Below are 7,618 nucleotides of genomic sequence, written 5' to 3'. Positions count from 1 at the left end.
CTGGGTATCATAACCATTTGACTCAGCTGGGAATTAATCTTCCAGTTGAGAGTGTTATTGATAGAGTTCTTCAGTCACTACCACCAAGCTACAAAGGCTTCGTGATGAACTATAATATGCAAGGGATGACAAAAACAATTCCCGAGCTCTTCGTAATGCTTAAGGCCGCGAAGGTAGAAATCAAGAAGGAGCATCAAATGTTGATGGTTAACAAGACCACTAGTTTCAAGAAAAAGGGCAAGGGAGAGAAAGGGAACTTCAAGAAGAATGGCAAGCAAGTTGCCGCTCCTTTGAAGAAGCCCAAAGCTGGACCCAAGCCTAAAATTGAGTGCTTCTACTGCAAAGGGAATGATCACTGGAAGCGGAACTGCCCCAAATACTTGGCAGATAAGAAGGATGGCAAAGTGAACAAAGGTATATTTGATATACATGTTATTGATGTGTACCTTACTAATGCTCGTAGTAGCGCCTGGGTATTTGATACTGGTTCGGTTGCTCATATTTGTAACTCGAAACAGGAGCTACGAAATAAATGAAGATTGGCTAAGGACGAGGTGACGATGCGCGTCGGGAATGGTTCCAAGGTCGATATGATTGCCGTCGGCAAGCTACCTCTACATCTACCTTCAAGATTAGTTTTAGACCTCATAATTGTTATTTGGTGCCAACGTTGAGCATGAATAGTATATCTGGATCTTGTTTAATGTGAGACGGTTATTCATTTAAATTGGAGAATAATGGTTGTTCTATTTATAAGTAATATCTTTTATGGTCATGCACCTTAGATGAATGGTCTATTCTTGTTGAATCTCGATCGTAGTGATACACATATTCATAATATTAATGCAAAAAGATGCAGAATTGATAATGATAGTGCAACATACTTGTGGCACTGCCGTTTAGGTCATATTGATATAAAGTGCATGAAGAAACTCCATGCGGATGTACTTTTGGAATCACTTGATTATGAATCATTTGATACTTGCGAACCATGCCTCATGGGTAAGATGACTAAAACTCCGTTCTCCTTAACAATGGAGCGAGCTAATGACTTATTGGAAATAATACATACTAATGTATGCGGTCCAATGAGTGTTGAGGCACACGGCAGGTATCGTTATTTTCTAACCTTCACATATGATTGAAGTAGGTATGGGTATATCTACTTAATGAAACACAAGTCTGAAACATTTGAAAAGTTCAAAGAATTTCAGAGTGAAGTGGAGAATCATTGTAACAAGAAAATAAAGTTTCGACGATCTGATCACGGAGGCGAATATTTGAGTTACGAGTTTGTCCTTCATTTAAAACAATGTGGAATTGTTTCACAACTCACGCCACTTGGAACACCACATCGTAATGGTGTGTCCGAACATCGTAACCGTACTTTATTAGATATGGCGCGTTCTATGATGTCTCTTACTGATTTGCCTTTATCATTTCGGGGTTATGCATTAGAGACAACCGCATTCATGTTACACTACTGCAGGAGACTGCTAACGTGACACTACGATCAGAGACCCTTTGCCGAAACTGTGTGCGATGCAATAATCGCAAACGGTGGTGTAAAAAACCCGTCAAAAAAGGTGCAAAACGTTTGCTATGATGGATGCATCAAACATGGTTAAGATTTTAGTTGCGTGTGCGATGCAGGGCATACGGTTAATCCATTCAAACTGTCTGCGATGAGGCAGAACAACAGAAACGGGCAGCCATAACAATGTGTGTGCGATGCAGGACACACGATTAATCCATTCGAACTGTTTGCGATGAGGTGGAACAACAGAAACGGGCAGCCATATCAATGTGTTTGCGATATATGGCATACGGTTAACTCAGACGAACTGTTTTCGATTAGGGAACACGACAGAAATGGTTCAACTTAACAAGATGTGTGTGATATGCAGCATACAGTTCACATGGATGAACTGTTTGCGATGAGCCAAAAGAACACAAACGAGTCATGTAAACAAGATGAGTGTGATACGTGGCAAACAGCCGACTCGGATGAACTGTTTGCGATGAGAAATTACAACACAGACGGTCAATACAGTTACTTCGTGTGTGATTCTGTGTGTACAACAAACTTTGAAAAATGCAAACTAGTTGCTTGCGGTGGCTAGGAGTATCGCACACGATGCGTCTGCGAGTACTCGTGTGCGATGATTAGTATGTTACACATACGTTTTGTTATGTGAACATGTGTGTGAATTTGCAATATGGACAGTTAATATGCAAATGCCTTCTGGACATCGGGCACACGCTTAAACTCAATGAACTATGTACGATACTAATACTTTCCATGAAAATTTATGAACTTGGGTAACAACATTTGAGTAACATATATATAGTGGTTACACTATTCGACAAAAGGAGGATCTTCGTAACATGGTTTTGACAACCATATGGTCCATATCTACATACTTAGCATAGTAACAACTATCACATTTTAAGAGGCTAAGAGCCAACAACCATATGGTCCATATCTACATACTTAACATATATAGTAACAACTAGCACATTTTAAGAGGCTGAGGGCCAACAACCACAACTATCCACTGGAAGCAGCTTGATCACGGCGACTCGGCATCTCGTCAATGAAAAGAAAGAGCCCTCCTGTGCCTTGGTAGAGCAGGAGTAGAACAGTGTCTCCAATTTTCCAATATGGATGCATTGCCACGAGAAGCGAGAACTTGTTAATATGAATGGTTCCATTTTTGCGGGAAATGCAGTACCTTGCAATCACTTTGGCGTTATTAGCAGGCACAAGTGTAATTCGACCGCGCCGGGAAATCGATCCAGGAACTGCTACGGGGGGCAATTTCTGTTGACATGTAGAATAAAAAACAATTGTAACATATCGTTGAAGATATATATAGTTTATGAGCATCAACATTAAAATAAGACTTTTTACCAGCGCTTTGTGCACACAATTGGTCTTGTTCAGTGTGTGCACCATAGGTCTAATTAATCCCATCCAAAATCCAGCGTTCATACGCTGTGCTATCTCTGTCAGATTATCAACAAAGTTTATGACATGCTTCAAGTCCTTCCAGTGAAATTTGGTACGCTTAGTAACATACAGATCATTCACTATGCATCCAACATATCCTGCTTAAAAGGTGGAAAGGTATTATTTATTCAGAACATGGCAGAAGAATATATAGTGCGCATAAATTGGTAAACAGAATTTGTTACTGCCTAGGAACGGAGTCAGAATATGATATCACAATTGGTTGCTTAAATAGTGATCAATTGGTTGCTTAAATAGTAATATGACAGCATGGAGAAAGTTGAAAGGACACTAACCTCGACCAGACTTTGATCGGCTGATGACGTTGGGGAAGTAAACATCCATGTTAATTAGACCAGGCTGTGGTGCATGCACTAGAATTTTATTGCCAGCTTTCAGTTCATAACACTTAGACATTTTTCTCCAAAGGTCCGCATTAAAATAGGAGTGACCATCTTTATCAAGTTTTACGCTAACCGTCATTGTAAATCCATGTTGCGTTATCAATATGACATCCTGGGAGTCATAAGCAAAGTAAAGCCTGAGATTTCCTTCTACTCCTGTTCTTGCAAAGCAAGGGATGTACTGCTTGAAATGAAAATTAAGATCGTAAATTAGATATATTGAAATAACCGAGCAAGATGCAAATATGGGAGTAACTGATAGAACATATCCATATATAGATGCAAGCAAAGTACAAAAATATAGAATTAAAAATAGATAATGTAACAAAGATTTAATGCAAATATATAGATAATGTAGCAACAGATGGTATATGTTCACAAATTTAGGCCATGCCGACCGTGGTAGGTTGAGATTGAACATACCGAGCGCTCCCTAAAGTCATCCGGAATGGTGAGATAGAACTTCGTTTCTGACTGGCCATGACCACAGTTGCCCGATTTGTGATCGCACTGTGCACACATGAATGAACACCCACGAATCAGCTAGAACAAAAATGATTCCACGGCAATTTCCGCCGGTTGATTACTAGCGACGGACGGACTACGATAAGAGATGAGTGAATATTTCGCTAATTAAGTTGATTACCTTCTCCATGAGAAAAATCCCCGGCCCAATCCCGCAGAAAACCCCAGTCGACCAGAGTCTAGAATGTCGGTGCAGATAGGCGGCGGAAAGCGGTGGAGGCGAAATCCGGTGCCGTTTGTAGCGCGACCTACGCCCGCCACCAACAATCGCCGAGCTTAGGGTGCAGAGTTGCGGAGGAGTCCGTGGCGAGTGAGTGGGGACGAAGTGGGCGAGGGTTTTCTTTTCCTTTTGCATGTGTGAATGAACACACACGGTTCGCAGAGGCGACGGAGATGAATCGTGTGCGATAGTAAATCAAATTTCCTTTGTCCTTCATCCATGAGTTTTTTTCTACGATGAACATAAACCCTGCTAATCACCGTGTTCAAATTTGACACTTTTCCGGGTTCATTTACAATATTTAGGGGATTATGTGCATTTTGTAGGCATTAATGCACGTAATTCAAATTCAAACAATCGGTGCATGAAAGGGTGCACAAGAACGGTCTGGAAAAACCATACTCGTGGTATTTAGTAATTTCTCAAGCCTTTTACAAGGAATGGGCAGAGATTTCAATGGAATGCGTGGCAATAGTCAACCACAAACGCGTCATTTACTAGGTTATCAACTATAGAACAATGAAATATGTGCTTGAAAAACATGACGGCTGGCATGGTGCCATGGTATGGCCTCACCGTGCCCTGGTTAAAAGCTGAGAAGGTTTGATTTATGTCATCATGCACGCCCTTCATAAATCGAACCATCACCGAGGAAGTTCAATGCTTTCGAGAGGGAAATCACCAAGATTGAACGGGAATCCAAATTTCCGTCCTAGTTTGTCATTCAGTTTTTTTCAACAATCAACATACCGCCTCAAATGAAACATGTTCAAATTTGACATTTTTCCGAACTCATTTACCATATTTAGGGATTGTGTGCATTTTTAGGCATTAATTATGCACATAATTCAAATTTGAACAATCGGTGCATGAAAAGGTGCACAAGAACGGTCTGGAAAATCATGCTCGTGCTATTTAGTACATTCACATGCCTTTTCCAAGGAATGGGCAGATATTTACTGGGTTAACAACTATACAAAAATGAAATACATGCTTGGAAAAACATGACGCCTGGTGTGGTGCCATGGTATGACCTCACCGTGCCCTGGTAAAAATGTCGTCATGCGCGCCTTTCATAAAACGAACCATCATCTGAGGAAGTTCCATGGTTTCGAGGGGGAAATCACCAAGATTGAAGGGGGATCCAAATTTCCTTTGTCCTTAAAAAACATGAAAAAATGAAATAAATGCTTAAAAAACATGACGCCTGGCATGGTGCCATGGTATGACCTCACCATGCCCTGGTAAAAATTTGAGAAGGTTTGGCTTATGTCGTCACGAACGCCCTTCATAAATCTGACCATCACCGTGGAAGTTCAATGCTTTTGAGAGGGAAATCACCAACATTGAAGGGGAATCCAAATTTCCGTCCTAGTTTGTCATTCAGTTTTTTTCCAACGATCAACATACCGCCTCAAATGCAACGTGTTCAAATTTGACATTTTTCGGGCTCATTTACCATATTTAGGGGATTATGTGCATTTTCTAGGCATTAAATGGACATAATTCAAACTCAAACAATCGGTGCATGAAAAGGTGCACAAGAACGGTCTGGAAAACCATGCTCGTGTTATTTAGTACATTCTCATGCCTTTTACAAGGAATGGGCAGATATTTCAAGGAAGTGTGTGGCAATAGTCAACCACAAATGTTTGTTTGTTGGGTTTTCAACTATAGAAAAAAATGAAATAAATGCTTAAAAAACATGACGCCTGGCATGGTGCCATGGTATGACCTCACCATGCCCTGGTAAAAATTTGAGAAGGTTTGGCTTATGTCATCATGCACGCCCTTCATAAATCGAACCATCACCGAGGAAGTTCCATGCTTTTGCGAGGGAAAATCCCCTAGATTGAAGGGGAATCCTAATTTCCGTCCTAGTTTGTCATTCAGTTTTTTTCCAACGATCAACATACCGCCTCAAATGCAACGTGTTCAAATTTGACATTTTTCCGGTCTCATTTACCATATTTAGGGGATTATGTGCATTTTCTAGGCATTAATGGACATAATTTAAATTCGAACAATCGGTGCATGAAAAGGTGCACAAGAACGATCTGGAAAACCATGCTCGTGTTATTTAGCACATTCTCATGTCTTTTACAAGGAATGGGAAGATATTTCAAGGAAATGTGTGGCAATAGTCAACCATAAACGCGTCGTTTACTCGGTTAACAACTATACAAAAAATGAAACACATGGTTGGAAAACATGACGCCTGGTGTGGTGCCATGGTATGGCCTCACCATGCCTTGGTAAAAATTGGAGAATGTTTTCCTTATGTCGTGATGTGCGCCTTTCATAAATCGAACCCTCACCGAGGAAGTTTCATGGTTTCAAGGGAGATAGAACGGGGGGTCCAAAATTCCTTTGTCCTTTGTCCACGAGTTTTTTTCTACGATGAACATACAACCTGCAAATCACCGTGTTCAAATTTGGCACTTTTCCGGGTTCATTTGCCATACTTACGGGATTATGTGCATTTCCTAGGCATTAATGCGCATAATTCAAGTTCAAACAATCGATGCATGAAAGGGTCCGCAAGAACGGCCTAGAAACCATGCTCGTGCCATTTAGTAAATTCCCATGCCTTTCACAAGGAATAATGGATAGATATTTTGTTGAAATGTGTGGCAATAGTCAACCACAAATGTTTGTTTCTTGGGTTTTCAACTATAGAAAAAATGAAATAAATGCTTAAAAAACATGACGCCTGGCATGCTGCCATGGTATGACCTCACCATGCCCTGGTAAAAATTTGAGAAGGTTTGGCTTATGTCGTCATGCACGCCCTTCATAAATCGAACCATCACCGAGGAAGTTCCATGCTTTCGAGAGGGAAAATCCCCAAGATTGAAGGGGAATCCTAATTTCCGTCCTAGTTTGTCATTCAGTTTTTTTCCAATGATCAACATACCGCCTCAAATGCAACGTGTTCAAATTTGACATTTTTCCGGGCTCATTTACCATATTTAGGGGATTATGTGCATTTTCTAGGCATTAATGGACATAATTTAAATTCGAACAATCGGTGCATGAAAAGGTGCACAAGAACGATCTGGAAAACCATGCTCGTGTTATTTAGCACATTCTCATGTCTTTTACAAGGAATGGGAAGATATTTCAAGGAAATGTGTGGCAATAGTCAACCATAAACGCGTCGTTTACTCGGTTAACAACTATACAAAAAATGAAACACATGGTTGGAAAACATGACGCCTGGTGTGGTGCCATGGTATGGCCTCACCATGCCCTGGTAAAAATTGGAGAATGTTTTCCTTATGTCGTGATGTGCGCCTTTCATAAATCGAACCCTCACCGAGGAAGTTTCATGGTTTCAAGGGAGATAGAACGGGGGGTCCAAAATTCCTTTGTCCTTTGTCCACGAGTTTTTTTCTACGATGAACATACAACCTGCAAATCACCGTGTTCAAATTTGGCACTTTTCCGGGTTCA

The sequence above is a fragment of the Aegilops tauschii genome, chromosome 7 (assembly GCF_002575655.3).
Source record: "Aegilops tauschii subsp. strangulata cultivar AL8/78 chromosome 7, Aet v6.0, whole genome shotgun sequence".
In the NCBI taxonomy this organism is placed as follows: Eukaryota; Viridiplantae; Streptophyta; class Magnoliopsida; order Poales; family Poaceae; genus Aegilops; species Aegilops tauschii.
Note: the sequence above shows the minus strand (reverse complement) of the source record.